Here is a 16,528-nt window from a genome sequence, read left to right on the forward strand (position 1 = left end):
CAGTAATCTAATTTGCTTTAAATGTGAAATGATCCTTCATTCTCTTTCTATAAGGCGCCACATTGCTAGCTTTTAAAGATTACAATTTCTTTTCTTCCCATTGTGATAAATCCAGTTGGCGCACCCTCTTGACTTGGACGTCTGCACAACAGCATGCGAAGGGCCACGTACCCCTGAGGTGGCTTTTAGGAGGGCATGCTTGTCTCTTCTCCTGGAGAAAGATGATGCCAGACTATAAAGTGAATCTCTCTCCCTTCCCCTCTCTCTCCCCACCCCACAAACCTCAATATAATCTGTGAAAAGAATACTATGTCTAAATTATAGCTGATTCCTCATTATCCGGCAGTAAAAAGGTTAGGAGAGCCAGAAAGCCAGACTGACTGTAGCTTCACATTTTATCTTTCCGCCTGGGAACAGTTTGGTTTCTCAAATCCATTTGAAAACACTTCAGCTCATTCTATCCAATCTAGGGATTTTAACCTTTTTCTTCCTTTCTTTTCCTTTTTAAAAAAGAATTTTTTTTAAAAACTGGCAGTTTAGAATTATAACTGACCAGCCTATAGCCTGCATATCTGTCTATCTGTCTATTGATCAGTCATGGGTCTAGTGTCTTATAACAGAACTTGACTTTTGGATAACATTTGGTATTGATTTGGAGCTAAATTGGATGGATCTTTGAAGGACTTGGTTGTACGATCAAGGGTTTTGTGAGTGATAAATCATCACAATAATTACAACACTTGGTATGAACTTAGTAACCATAAGGCCTCTGATGCCTAGAGATCTCATTTGCCAACCAGTAACTCTCCTTATACAGATGAGAAACTTGACCTCCAAACTACCACAATTTGTTACAGTAGTTAATATGAAACAAAAGAAGCCAGTGCTCTGATCAGACGTGAAACTGGAGGGCAGAGGGCTGGGAAGGAATCCTGGTGCTCTAGAAAAACAGTAGCTCTAACCCAGACAACATAGTTCAGTTTACAGGTAGAACCGTTATTAACAACAAAGATGGATCTCAATGACAGAGCTCTCTGTCATAAATATTATTACCTGACACAGAAATATATAGACAGTAGAAGTGTGGGTGCCAAAATACTAGACCACAAAGATTATGACCAAAACAATATTAAATACTAACTACAATATAAAATGGTAACTAAAATAACAAAGGATGGATCAGAATACCTAAACTGTGCAGTCTCTCCGGGATAGAGGGAAGGATAGGGGGAGAGCAGATTTAATGTTGTGGGGGGAGCAGGAGAAAGGAAGAAGAGAGATGGAAGCCTCAGGATGATTCTGTGTTGGCTGCTCACCAGAATCATCAGAGGAGCTTTTGATAAATCAGTTTTCTTCCCAGAGACTCCAAGTCAGGAGGTTTGGGGTGGGGTTCAGGAAGAGCCCCCTCCAGAGAGGCTCTGATGTATTTATAGCCAGCTTGAAACCACTGCACTAGACCATACATGCGGGGAGAACAAGTGTCTGCTCACCATTGGCCAAATCATTTGTTTGGTTTCTCCATAAGATGTGGTGAGAAACCTGAATGCACTTTTTGGCCAGCCCGGTAATTTGTTCACGTTCACATCCTAAACTGGAAAAAGGAGTCAAGTCTAAGATGTCGGGGAGAGGCAGAGATAGGTTCTGGAACATTGACCATTTCAGAATTTCTATAAAGAAAGGATGTACAGATGACAATCTGAGTGGGGTTTGCAGACTAACTCCAAAATTCTGTTGGCCATGCAAAGCATTGACTTTTACCTCTCTGTTTACTTGGGGAAATTGACTGGGAAATGAGTTATGGAAATTTTGGGAGCCCCCCTCCCACTTCATCTTATCCAACTCCCCAGCAAGTCATTGGTTTGGAGGAAAGAACTTGCCGGTTCCCAGAGCATTTTCCTAATGTCTCAGGGAGACAGAAAAGATAGCTCAGGGTTCTCTTAACTTCCCTCATTTCTCTCTGTCTGCCAGCTAATGCCTGAAATTTATGTTAATGAAGAAAAAGTTTTGGTTCTCATAATTAAATATGAAAGCCTTAAAATACAAATGTGATTATATATTGCAACTCATTCACACTAAAGTCAATCTACCGATAAGAGTAAATGACTGATAGCAGACACTTTCTTGTTTTGAAAGGCAGAGGGAGGAAAGAGCACGCCTGACATTTGCTACCAAGGTGGAATAAAGGAATCTTCCACGTCTTCAACAGATTTGCCTAGGATGAGCCCTATTTACATTCACCTGGGAAGGGACAAATAGAAGCTGTGCTCAGAGGTATTTTTGTCATGGGCAGCTGTGAATACATGCAGCTTTTCTTCAAATGATTTATGAAGGATTTTTTGTTTGCTTTTAAAATGTGAAATAAAAGAGCTCCATTCCCCGAGGCTTCATTAACCAAGGTACCACCATCCCCAAAGCTGCCTATAGAATCTGCCACATGCTGAAATCGCCCAAACAGGAATTGGGGCCTGGAATTCAAGAAGCTCAGCTCTGCCCCCATCAGGTTAGGGTCCTTGAGCAAGTCCCTTATTCTTGCAGGATGAGAAAGATGGGACCTGTGTTCATGGAATATTTATCAAATATCAATGTGGGAAGTATTTTCCCTGCTTTATCTCAATTAATCCTCATAACAACGTGACAAAGTACACACTCACATTTTTCAATTTAAAAATGAGGGTCTAACTGAGTTTTTCAAAGGAGCTAGAAATGGGAAGACTGGGTTTGAGAACATAAGTCTGCCTGACCCTAGAGTCCATCGCCTTAGACACACAATGTTATGATACTACTTCACAGGGAAGTTATGAGGATAAAAAGAAGTGATCTGAGCTAACATGTTTTGGACAGTTATATTAATACATACATGCTCACATATTGTGATACACATACATATATACATATACATGCTATATATTATTATATATATGTGTGTATATAGGCTTCCTGGGTGGCACTAGTGATAAAGAACCTGCCTACCAATCAAGAGACATAAGAGACACAGGTTTGATCCCTGGGTCGGGAAGATCCCCTGGAAGAGGGCATTCTCCTGTATTCTTGCCTAGAGAATCTAGGAACAGAGGAACCTGGCGGGTTACAGTTCTTAGGGTCACGGAGTGTGTGTGTGTATGTGTGAGTGTGTGTGTATATGTGTGTATACATACATATTCATTTAACACTATCCCATGCAGCCCAGACTGGTTATGCTATTTAGTTCTAAGATAGGCACATAAATCCATTTCTTGACACCAGTGCTTTTCAAAATGTGGCACCCAGCTCAGCAGCATCTGGGAACCTGTCAGAGATGCAAATCCTAGAGCCCCCCCCCCCAACCCCCAGGCTGCACAATCAGAAACTCTGGAGGTGGCACCCAGCAATCTGTGTTTAACAAGCCATCCAGGTGAATCGGATGCCTATTTCAGACTTAGAGCCACTGAGTACCACTAAGCGAACATGGTGCAGGGTCTGTTCTCAGCCAATGACTATAAAGGCACCAGACTGTGATACGCTCATCCACTGAGCTCTCTGCTGTCCTATAGGGGAAAGAAAGGCTTGTCTTCTTGCCATTTATTTGTATTCTTGTTTTGAACCGAAATGACCAAGAAAAAATTGTGCATGTAATAGTACTGAATTTATCTTGGAAAAAAAGAGAATGACTATTTTGCTGAGTGTTAAAGACTTCATGGAGGATCAAGTTGTGTTAAAATAAAAGATCCAGGAAACAGAATTACAGATGGGTACATTTTTTTTTTTATTCTGGAGGCCAAGGTAAGTCCCACTGTATCCTGGAACAACTGACCAACATTTCTAAAAAGAGTGGCAGGAAGAAACTGAAGGCTTGTCATGACATCCAAGGATCTAGTGAGAAGCAAAGAGCTATTATAGAGAACCATCTTCATGAAAATGATGTTGAAGACAGTACATATGTGTATGTGTGTGTATGTGTGCTGTCAGTTCAGTTCAGTCGCTCAGTCGTGTCCGACTCTTTGCGACCCCATGAACTGCAGCATGCCAGGCCTGCCTGTCCATCACCAACTCCTGGAGATTACTCAAGCTCATGTCCATCAAGTCGATGACACCATCCAGCCATCTCATCCTCTGCCGTCCCCTTCTCCTCCTGCCCCCGATCCCTCCCAGCATCAGGGTCTTTTCCAATGAGTCAGCTCTTCGCATGAGGTGGCCAAAGTATGGGAGTTTCAGCTTCAGCATCAGTCCTTCCAATGAACACCCAGGACTGATCTCCTTTAGGATGGACTGGTTGGATCTCCTTGTAGTCCAAGGGACTCTCAAGAGTCTTCTCCAACACCCCAGTTCAAAAACATCAATTCTTTGGCGCTCAGCTTTCTTCACAGTCCAACTCTCACATCCATACATGATCACTGGAAAAAACATAGACTTGACGAGATGGACCTTTGTTGACAAAGTAATGTTTCTGCTTTTTAATATGCTGTCTAGGTTGGTCATAACTTTCCTTCCAAGGAGTGTCTTTTAATTTCATGACTGCAATCACCATCTGCAGTGATTTTGGAGCCCCCCAAAATAAAGTCTGACACTGTTTCCACTATTCCACCTCTATTTCCCGTGAAGTGATGGGAGCAGATGCCATGATGTTTTCTGAATATTGAGCTTTAAGCCAACTTTTTCACTCTCCTCTTTCATATTATTTACCATACATCTGACAATATAGAATGAACTTCAATATTAGACACACTTATGTCCAAGTTCCTAACTGGTTCCACCACTTACTAATGGTTATCTTAAATAAACTACTTAGTGTTATCAACCCACAGTTTCTTATCTGCGGTTAAGGAAATGTGGATAAGAATAGTGTTTCACAATAAAACATAATATTAGATATGATAGATAAACTCTGGTGTGTATATGGCAAGTGTTCAGCACATTTTTATCATTATTCCTAATAGACATAGTAGCAACATTAATATTGTTTCCTAAAATTAGAAAGGTTTCTTGGAAAAGGTGAGGTTTTAGTTGAATCTCCAAGGAGAAAAGGATGGTACTGAAGAGAATCCAGTGACAGGGCCCCAGAAGTTTCTACCCGAGCTTGTTCATGGCTGATGCTGGTCTCCTTTGTGAGGACACCGACTTTTCAATCATCGTTTTCTCCTAATCTGTGGATTGCTAAGCATGGGCCGTTCTCCTCAGCCTTTCACAGAGTCTTTACTAGATTCACTGCAGGCTGTATCTCTTTCTTCCTTTCAAAAGTTTCCCCTCTTGCATTTGATTTTGCCCTTCTTCCACTCTTTGATCCCGTGCTTTGGTTGTTTCCAATCATCTTGTCAGTATGGTCCAACTGTCTCTTTGGGGCTTTTTTTTTTTTTTCCAATTGCAATCTTTGGTATCTAGGTGTGTCTCCTTTAGTAGGAAGCTGTCCTCTGAAAGCTTTTTTCTTTTTCCTACAAGAAAAGCTAGGTTGGATCCTATTCACAGCCCCTTGCTCCTTCTTATAGCCCCTTCCACTCACAGCCACTCTGGCTCTCTTCTTTGGCACCAAGCTAAGCCTTCAGACAGTACAAACCTTAACACATGGTATTCTATACTGTAGGGGCTTGATGAACGCTTGTGGCTTGAATAGGCTATGTTTACAGTTTAATAGAAAAGAAAGAAGGAGACCTAGAGAGCTCACCCCCCGAAACTGCAAAAGGATTGGGAAAGAGGGTGGTGGGAAGAAGTGGGGGTAAAGGCACAAAAGAAAAGAGATGAGGGGCTTTTCCTCTTTTTCCTGCCATCACAGATGACAACTTCAAGAGGGGAATATCGTCTGAGAAAACAACGCTGGAGTCAGAAAACCCTCATCCAAAGCTGATCCCTATTTAGGGCCTCATATGCGGTATACCAGTTGGGACTTGTTATCTGACAGCTTCCCATGTGAATTACCCCAGGGAAAAAGTGTTGCCACAGGGCACACCTCCCAGGCTGGGGAGGGAAGGCAACAGCCCTTCCATATTCTGCCAGTGGTTTCTGGGCAGCTGCCATCCCCTCCCACCATGCTGTGTATTTACCCAACTTCAAAGGCCAGGGCAGTCATCAAAGGGAGGAAGAGGAAACAGAGATGAAATTAACTCCCTCTCCCCATCTCAGCCTCCCTTCTCTATTAGAAAGCCTCCTTTGACAAAATATTAACTAGTATGGCACGCTGTCACCATCAGATATGTGAGACTTGCAGCAGTAGCTCAGGAGGAAATTTGGAGTTTGGGGCCAAGATACAAGTCCTGCAGCCAGGTAAGGGTTAAGCCACAGCGCCTGTCCCAAAGGGGACCTTCAGCCTCAAATCATTGTCAGTTTCCACAGCAAGAAGGCAATGGTGTTTTGTTTTATCAGGATCTGAGGGTATGTGTTGGGCTAGAATAGAACCTGTGAAGCAGACAGAAGGAAAGAAATCTACACATGTACATGTTGAAGCTGGTTATGTTTCACCTCAGGCTGGGTTATCCTCCCCTGACACAAGCATGACTGTCAATCAACAGGAAAGAAAAGCACTGAGAAAATATGACCTTATATGAAGAGCATGGGCTTATGAAGTCAGATAGATCTGTGTAAGTTGTTTAACCTTTCTGAGCTGTAATTTTCTCATTCACATAATAATACTACAACTCAGTTGTTGCAAGAATTAAATGAGATGTTTTATAGAGAGTAACGGACTCGTAGTGAACATTCAATAAACATTAGTGTCTGTATTAGTTTCTTGAGGCTGCTGAATCAAATCAACACACACTTGGCAGCTTAGTAAAAGAGAAATGTGTTTTCCTCACAGTTCTAGGGGTCAAAAATCTGAAGTGTGTCGTTGTTGCTGTTCAGTCACTAAGTCGTGTCCGACTTTCTGCAACCCTACGGGCTGCAGCACACCGGGTTTCCCTGTCCTTCACTATCTACCACAGCTTGCTCAAATTCACGCATATTGAGCTGGTGATGCTATCCAACTGTCTAATCCTCTGCTGCCCTCTTCTCCTTTTGCCCTTAATCTTTTCCAGCATCAGGGTCTTTTTCAGTGAGTCAGCCCATTGCATCAGGTGGCCAAAGTATTGGAGCTCTAGCTTCAGCATCAGTTAGATGCTGAAGTGAGTACCACTGCCAAAAGCAAGGTGCTGGCCAGGCTGCACAGTCTCCAGAAACTCCAGGGGAGAATCTGTTCCTTGCCTCTTCCAGTCTCTGGGCTCTACTATTATTTTTTTGCAGTGGTCTTCAACCTTTTTGGCAACAGGGTCCAGTTTTGTGGAAGATAATTTTTTCACGGACCATGGCAAAAAGGATGTTTTCTCGATGATTCTCATAAGGAGCGTGCAATCTAGATCCCTTGTATGCACAGTACACAGTAAGCTTCCTGCTCCTACAAAAATCTGATGCCACTGCTGATCTGATAGAGGTGGAGCTCAGGTGGTAATGAGAGCCATGGGTAAAGCGAGCAGCTGTAAACACAGATGAAGCTTCATTGGCTCACTGCTCACCTCCTGCTGGGCGGCCCGCTTCCTAACAGTTGGGGACCCCTGATTTCTTGGTTTGAGGCAGCATCACATCAGTCTGCAAGACCAACATCTTTCAATCTCCCTCTCCTCCTTCTACATACAGTGAGCTTCCCTGTAGCTGAGACGGTAAAAGTGTCTGCTTTCAATGCGGGAGACCTGGGTTCCATCCCTGGGTTGGTAAGATCCCCTGGAGAAGGAAATGGCAACCCACTCCAGTACTCTTGCCTGGAAAATTCCATGGATGGAGGAGCCTGGTGGGCTACAGTCCATGGGGTCACAGAGAGTCGGACACAACTTCAGTTTTCAGTTTCTGCTTCTTCTTTGCATCTCCTCCTCTGTGTGCATGTTCCATCTCTTTCTCCCTCCCTTTTATAAAGATAACTGTAATTGCACTTAGGGCCTATGTGGATAATCTCCCCATCTCATGATCCTTACCTTAATCATGTCTGCAAAGATCACTTTTCTATATAATATGAAAGTTGCTTGTGAAGGAATGTTCACAATTTCCAAGAATTAGGAGCTGGAAATTCTAGAGGGGCATTCATCAGCATACTACAACGTCCTTCGGACCTTTGAATGGCAGAAAAGGAGTGAGAAAAGAGTAGAAAAGGAGAGAATACCTTTTCCTATGAAATGATACTATATGCAAATTTAGCATCCTGTTCTGATTTTTTTTTTCTCAAGTTGGCCACTCAGAATAATAAAGTATCAATGTGAGTAGATATGGGCTTCCCAGGTGGCGCTAGTGGTAAAGAACCTGCCTGCCAGTGTGGGACATAAGAGACACAGGTTCAATTCCTCATATGGGAAGATCCGCTGGAGGAGGGCATGGCAACCCACTCTAGTATTCTTGCTGGGAGAATCCCATGGACAGAGGAGCCTGACGGGCTATAGTCCATGGGGTCACAAAGAGTCAGACACTTAGCATGTATGCATGCTCATGAGTAGATATATGATTTGGATGTACAGTTGTAGTAATGTTTTTTGAAATTTGGTTGTGTTTATGGTCAATTACATTATATAAGATCTTTTCATTTTATTCATGTAAGAGACATAAGCAGTTTTTTGAAATAACTATATCTGTATGATAAGAAATCATTTAACTGGATTCTAATATATTTGCCTAGCTTTTCCCCTTCTACATATCAGATGTTTTTCATATACTGCCTGAAGCAGTTACTTAACTTTCCATAGATCTTGCCTCTTTAATTCAATTATAAATTCTTCAAGATAAGATATCATGTCTTGTACACTTCATATCTTTCTTAGTGCCAGAACTGGTATATTCGTCAATAAATATTTGCTTGATTGATTAATTTTAAAATACCCAGGAAAGCAATTGTAAAGGAAGATGAAGGCAGAACCATTTAACTTTTGAGCTTCATGGAAAGAGATATTAGGAAAAAGTACCTTAACCCTTAAGGGAAATATTGATGCTTCTCTCTCTTAGTCCATGTGTCTCAGCTTTGATTAAAACGTATACACCTTTGTCAAAATGAATTTCAAATTAACCAAAGAAAAATAGTTCTAAAGCATTTGAATGCCGATTTTCTCTTATATCCATATATCCAGTGATAAATCCATGAAGCAGTTTGACAATCTGAATCCCCTCAACAAAATTTCAAATAATGTTCCATTCACCTTTTTTTTTTTTTTTTAGGATCAGAATGAGCCTATTTCAAATTTTTCTGCCAGAAGGGACCTTTGTATGATATGCTTATCAGTGGAGAGCTTTCAAAAGAGAATGCATGACCCACGTAAGGCAAACAAGCACATAGTCTGGCACATCATGTTCTAAAATATCAGTTTCCTCCTGTTGTCCTGCTTTTTCACCCTAATAAACAAATTTAAAAGTCAACGTAATGAGCAACTAACCTTCAGAAAAATTATAATTCCTTCCAGAATTAAAGGTTTAACTGAAATGAAAAGTGTCTAAAATGTGTTTTATTGCAACTGGGAGACCTAAAAAGACATCCTGTAAATACTCTGAAACAAAAAAGACTATTTAGTAATGACTAGGGTGCTATGGTGGGATTCCCAGGTGGTGCAGTGGTAAAGAATCCACCTGCCAATGCAGGAGATGGAAGAGACAGGATTTTGATTCCTGGGTTGGGAAGATTCCCTGGGGTAGGAAATGGCAACCCATTCCAGTATTCTTGCCTGGAAATACCATGGACAGAAGAGCCTGGTGCAGTACAAAGTGTGCCGTAAAGAGTCAGACACTACCGAGCAACGATCACACACAGACACACACACACGCAGGGGGCTATGGTAACGATCCTTCTAAAGTGATTTCTAAGTTGTTCTCCTGGTGTCCTTTCAATGATTTTGAACTGGGGAGCTTCGTGGGAATACTAGGATCAAGAGTATTAAGCTCTCTTGGATAAAGAAGATGTGTACATATACAGTGGAATATTAGCCATAAAAGGAACAAAACTGTGCTATTTGCAGAGATGTGGATAGACCTACAGACTGTCATTCAGAGTGAAATAATGAAGTAATTCAGAAAGAGAAAAAGCAAAACAAACGTGGCATAATATCACTTATATGTGGAATCTAGACAAATGGTACAGATGAGATTATTTGCAAATCAGAAGTAAAGACACAGATGTAGAGAACAAACATAGGGACCCCAAGGCAAGAAGTGGGGAGTGGGATGAACTGGGAGGTTGAGGTTGGCATACACACACTTCTGTGTACAGAACAGGTAACTAATGAGAACCTACTATATAGCACAGGGAGCTCTAGTCAGTGCTCTGTGGTGATCTAAACGGAAAGGAAATAACAGTAAAAGAGGGGATAAATGTATACACATGGCTGATTCATTCTGCTATACAGGAGAAAATATCACAACATTGTAAAGCAACTATACCACAATAAAAATTAATTAAAAAAAAGAATACTAAGCTCTCTTTAGTTGGGTCTTTCAAGGGAGAAAATGGGTTTTTTCTTTTTTTCATCTTATTTATTTGCAGTGCTTTTCAAAAGTAGAGGTGCAATCTTTTGAAAATGATGAGAATATAGAATTGGCCATGGTAACCTGTTTCAGCAAACCAGTTCCATATGGGGTGGTTTTTAGCCTGCCTCGGATAGACAGAAATGGGCAGGTTGGAGTCTCCCCAGGCCCCAGATAATTGAGTTGAGCTACAGTTGTGTACTAGATATTTATGCTTTAGCTGCAGCCCTCTTGCCCTCTGCAAAAACAGATCTCTTTTCTCAATTATTCAAGCTAAATAAATCAATGATACTGTTTGTTTTTTTTTTTAAAGGAGAAACACTAGAAATACTGTCCCCTCTGTTTCCATATGGAAAGCAAAGACTAAACTTCAGTGATTTTAAAGATGATTATAGCGAGGGGAGAGAACCCATCTGTATGGCTTGGCAAATTAATTTTGAACATTGGAAGATAAAAAGACTGAGTTCCTAGGATCTGGCATTAAAAGTCACCATCCCTAACAGTCTGAGGGATTCATGACAGGGGCTCTTTTATTTATTCCAAATACCTCTGTATCACTGGTTCTGAAAGAATATGGCTTTTTGTAAAGCACTGCCAATTGGGAAAAGAATCAGATAATGAAGAAGTGATGCTCCCATGATGACACGCCTTTAGGTCCTCAATAGGATTTCTTTTTAAATCAAAAGACTTGTTTTATTAGCACTTATGATGGAGGAGGGGGAAAGGAAGGAGAGGGCTTTTTCTTTTTTCTTTTTCATTTTCATAACAAAACACGTATTGCGTAAAAGCCCCTGGATGAGCCACAGTGCAAACCCAGAGGGTGGAAGACACAATTTTGTAAATTGTAAATCAGAAATTCTATTTGCAGTAGATGTTGAACATATGTAATTTACCAGCATAACATTGTGATGTTGAATACAAGTGTGATGGATGCCTTGTAAGTTTGAGAAGAAGGGAAGAACAATTTAAACATCAAGTATGAGACTTCTAGGTTCTCTGTGATTTCAGCCTCCCTGGAAGATCCATTATGAGAAGGAAAAATGCCACAGGCACTGCTTGGAGATGGAAGGCTGGACAAGTGACTGACTGAGAACCTCCCCTTTGGGCTTCTTTCATTCTCAAAACAGGAATGGAGTCAGATGGAGGGAGTTGGTGGTATCTGATATTAAGATGATCTTGCTTTACAAAGTGCATCTTTAGGAGACTAATATGCCAAAGACCTTATCAACTTGGAATTGCTAACCTTTCCTAAGTTCGAATTGACTTCATGAGATTTTTTTTTTCCTTTGCATTAGCAAGCAAAATATAGTCCTCAGTCCAGCAATATGAACTGAGAAGGCTGGTAATTGACTTTCCCTTGGAGTAGCTCTCTAAGAGAAGTATAGTTATCCCTCCGGATACATGGGGGACTGGTTCCAGGACCCAGCTGGGTACCAAGATCCTTTATATGAAACAGCATAGTATTTGCATATAATCTCCTGCCTACTTTAAATCACTTCTGTGTACATGTGTATGCTTAGTCCTGTCTGATTCTTTGAGACTCTATGGACTGTGGCCTGCCAGGCTCCTCTGTCCATGGGATTCTGCCAGCAAAATCACTCTTAGATTCCTTATAATACCTAATAAAATGTGAATACTATGTAAATTCTTACTGGCACATGGCAAATTCAGGTTTTGTTTTTTGGAGCTTTGTGGAATTTTTTTTCCCTGAATATTTTTTATCCAAATTTGGTTGAATCTGCAACCCTCAGAATCTGTGAATACCAAGGGCAGACTGCAGGAATTTCTAGGGTCCTGATCCTCAATTTCTCTTCTTTATCCTAGTGTGGTAAGTGGCAGCTCTATGCTTTTCCCAGTGGCAATGCTATTTCTGGGCCAAAGCTGACACAGACAAGAGGAACACTTTAGATGAAAGATAAATAACAATTATTAGAAATCATGAACACTTCTTTTTTTTTTTTGGTAATTGAAGTCATGAACTGTACTAATTGCCTCTGAAACTATATGCTTTTTACTGCATTTTATTAACTGCAGCATATGAGAGTATGCCTGCTCTGCCTATTGGCATCTTGTAGATATATTGAGATTTTTGCATAAATGTGTTATTCATCACAGACCAAGCCATATAAATAAAATATATAGAGAAATATTAGTACTGTAACGAAAGTCTTAGAGAAATAGCTTAGGAAGTGACAATGCTGTCAACAAACATGAAAGACTGAAATTAAGCCTTGCTTTTCTTCAAAACATGGTCTTTAAACAAACCAAACTTCAGTTCTTCACTCTGGGGACAGGTAAAAGACAATATTCAAAGCACCACGTAGGGTTCTTGCTAACTGATAGAAGGATATCCTTGGAGAGCTGAAATAACTTATAAAAAAGGGAAACAAGTGTTACTTAAATCTGCAAAAGAGTAAGATGAGTCTTCTCCTTCTAGAACCCTTTGGACAAGCCACCACAGTTTCAAAAAGTTACATGGGATGTAGGCAGGCACCAGCTTTAATGTAAGCTACATGGCTACATTACGTGTTGTCCTTTGGAAATTGTGGGTTTGGTTGTTTGATATAAGTCCGATGATTCTTTTGTTTAACTTGACAGTTTGAAGAATGAATAAACACGGGCACTTCGGTGCAAAACTCAAAATCTCAAAGTAACCCACTAGTCAGGTAGGGATAACCAGGAAGAAGAAGAATGTAATATAATATCGATTAAAAATGCAGTTGAAGGATTTACATGTCATTTGAGATTAGAAGGTCAAACATGAAAACTTGGACAGGGCCATCATAAGACCCCCAAGGATGGGCTTGTGAGATCATTTTCCTAAAAGCTTTTCCTATTTGGGACTGCAAGATAAATGATCAAGACAATTTCTATTCAGAACTTGTCCTGTTTACAACTCACATTACAAAAGTTATATTACCATTGTCATCTTTTAGCAGCATGAGTGATACAATCTCATATTCATAATATGGCTATTTTATATTTGCAGCTTTATGAAAATCTATAGATATCAATATCTGTCTTTAATGGATCTTGCTGAAATCCTGCTGTCGGGGAAGTTATGCTGTACTGCTATGAAATTATCGCAAAGCTAGATCTGACAATTATGATATCATATCAGGGTAATGTGACTTTTAAAAGTGTTGGGAAAAACTTTTACAGCATCATGACCAATCATATTTTAGTTTGGAAATAAAAACTAAAGTTACATGTGATAATTAGTTGAGTTACTTCAGTTGCAAGGCTCCCTCTATCCCACCCAAGGCTGTCTGTCAGTGTCAATGAAATTGAATGTCAAATTGAGAAAACTCTAAAGCTATTTCCTTCATATTAGAAAATCACTAGCAAATCACATCTTCCTGTTCTACTGGCAAGATAAGTAAAGTTAGCACATCTCTCTCTCCTTGTTCTGTCAAACTTGAATCAAACTGTTTACATGGAATGTGAGATTGGTTACATACTGGACCTCAGCATTTCATCTCTATTGTCAGCTCTTGATCATTCTTGTAATGTAGATTTTTACTTGTTTGTAGCAAGAAATTAACATGGTTAATCACTGCCTCTTCCTTATTTAGCTCTCTTTTTATTTTTACCCCATTCCCACTTTTCTCTTTCTCAAGCTCCATCCACTTCTTAAATAACTGGTTTTCATCAGAGTGGTACACCTAGCTCATTTTCAAATGTCCTTCGATATACTCTCTCTAGGTGACTTCCTCTTCCCCTTCTCCCCACCCCCTACTCAAGTCCATGGCTCAGCTTCTGCCTACCTGTCCTTGACTCCCAGCTCAGTCACTTTTCTGAGTTCTAGACCAGCATTTCAGACTTATTGCCTAGCTAAATATTTCAAAGACTCCTTGAAGCCAATTTGTCCCAAAGTGAAATCATCATCTTCTTTCTACTGCCCATCCCCTAAACAAAGAAGAAGCGATCAAATGGACTTGTTCCATATCCTTGTACTTGTCTTGAGTACCAATATTTACTGAAATGCTGAAAATACAAATCCAAGCTTCATTTTAAGGCTTAAAAGAAACAAACCAAAAAACCCATGATACCACTAGCATAGGCTTCCCTGGTGGCTCAGTCGGTAAAGAATTTGCCTTCAGTGCAGGAGACTCGGGTTTGATCCTGGGTCAGAAGAATCCCCTGGAGAAGGGAATGGCTACCCACTCCAGTATTCTTGCCTGGAGAATTCCATGGACAGAGGAGCCTGGTGGGCTACAGTCCATGGGGTCGCAAAGAGTCAGACACAACTGAGTGAATAACACATACCACTAGCATAATTCTTCCAGAATATAAATCTGACCATGAAATTCTCTTCATTCAATGGGTTCCCATTACCTATCATCAATAGTTAAAACTTCTTAGCATGTCAGTCAAGGCAGTCCCTGGTCCCTGTATATTTTCCTCGGCTTCTTCTCTTGGCACCTGTCCTCTGGCAACCTATGATCCTAAACTTTCCTAAGAGATCCATATTTTCCTAAGATTTGGGGCCTTGTAAATGACCTCCCTAGTCACATCTTCTCCCTCTATCCTTGTCTACTCTGTGGTGTCTTTTTCAATGTCTAGCACTCAGCTTATGAACATTTTCCTGTGTGAATTTCCCCGTGATACACAGATATTCACACTTGCCTCTTGGGTATAGTTATGGTCACATAGTTCTGTGCACATATGATAAAAACACTTATCATATATGAAAATTGTGCTGTTCATCTGTCTCTCCAACTATACTCTTAAGTTCCTTGACAGTAGTTTCTTATTCATCTTTGTATTTCCATAACTTAACAGTGACTGTTCCACTGAGGTGTGCTGTATGTTTTTTCCCTTTTACTGAATATAAATTTGGATCAGCCATGTTTACCTGTACATATTCCTAGATATGATGGAGCAAACTATGACATGAGTCTCTATGACAAATTACCTTTCCATGGCCATTGGGGTTGCTTCTTGACTTGGTGTATGCATTGTAGTTTCTGCAACCTACTTTGGTACCTCCCTTTCCTTCACACTGATATTCAGCTCTTGATATTCAAGGGTTTACTGTCAACTTTATGATTCTAGAAGAGTAAACTTGTGGCTAAAGTGTTTAACTACTCACTTAAAAATTTGGAGCTAGGGGACTAATCTGCTGCTTTAGTGGTTAAGAATCTGCTTTCCAACACAGGGGACGTGGGTTCATCCCTGATAAGGAAACTAAGATCCCACATGCTGTGGGGCAACTAAGCTCATGACACTGCAATGAAGAGCCCATATGCCACAACAAAGATCCAGCACAGACAAAATAATAATAATAGTAATAATAATAATATGTATCTACCTGAGCACCAAAAAATTGATGCTTTTGAACTGTGGTGTTGGAGAAGACTCTTGAGAGTCCCTTGGACTGCAAGGACATCCAACCAGTCCATCCTAAAGGAGATCAGTCCTGGGTATTCATTGGAAGGACTAACGCTGAAGCTGAAACTCCAATACTTTGGCCACCTCATGTGAAGGGTTGACTCATTGGAAAAGACCCTGATGCTGGGAGGGATTGGGGGCAGGAGGAGAAGGGGACAACAGAGGATAAGATGGCTGGATGGCATCACCGACTCGCTGGACATGAGTCTGAGTAAACTCTGGGAGCTGGTGATGGACTACCAGGCTCCTCCGTCCATGGGATTTTCCAGGCAAGAGTACTGGAGTGGGGTGCCATTGACTTCTCTGAGTCCAATATCTAACATACAGCTAATATAATTTATGGAAGACTTTCCATAAAAATCTGACATTTGTTATAATTTTAATACACCTTTTGACAATGGAAGCTGAGGCCTAGGGATTATTTTGGGCTGCTTTGGGCTGTTATAACAAAATGCCATAAGCTGAGAGGCTTCAATATCAGACATTTATTTCCTCACAGTTCCGGAGATTGGAAGTCTGAGATCAGGGTGCCAGTGTGGTTGGATTCTGGTGAGAGCCCTCTTCCTGGCTTGGGATGGCTGCTTTCCAGCTGTACTCATATGACTTCTCCTCAGGTCTGCATGTTGGAGAGAAAACACCCTGCTGTCTTTTTGTAGGGCATTAGCTCCATCAGGGGTGCTAATCATGACCTTATCTAAACTTAAAT

Source organism: Muntiacus reevesi, chromosome 9 (genome assembly GCF_963930625.1).
Source record: "Muntiacus reevesi chromosome 9, mMunRee1.1, whole genome shotgun sequence".
NCBI lineage: Eukaryota > Metazoa > Chordata > Mammalia > Artiodactyla > Cervidae > Muntiacus > Muntiacus reevesi.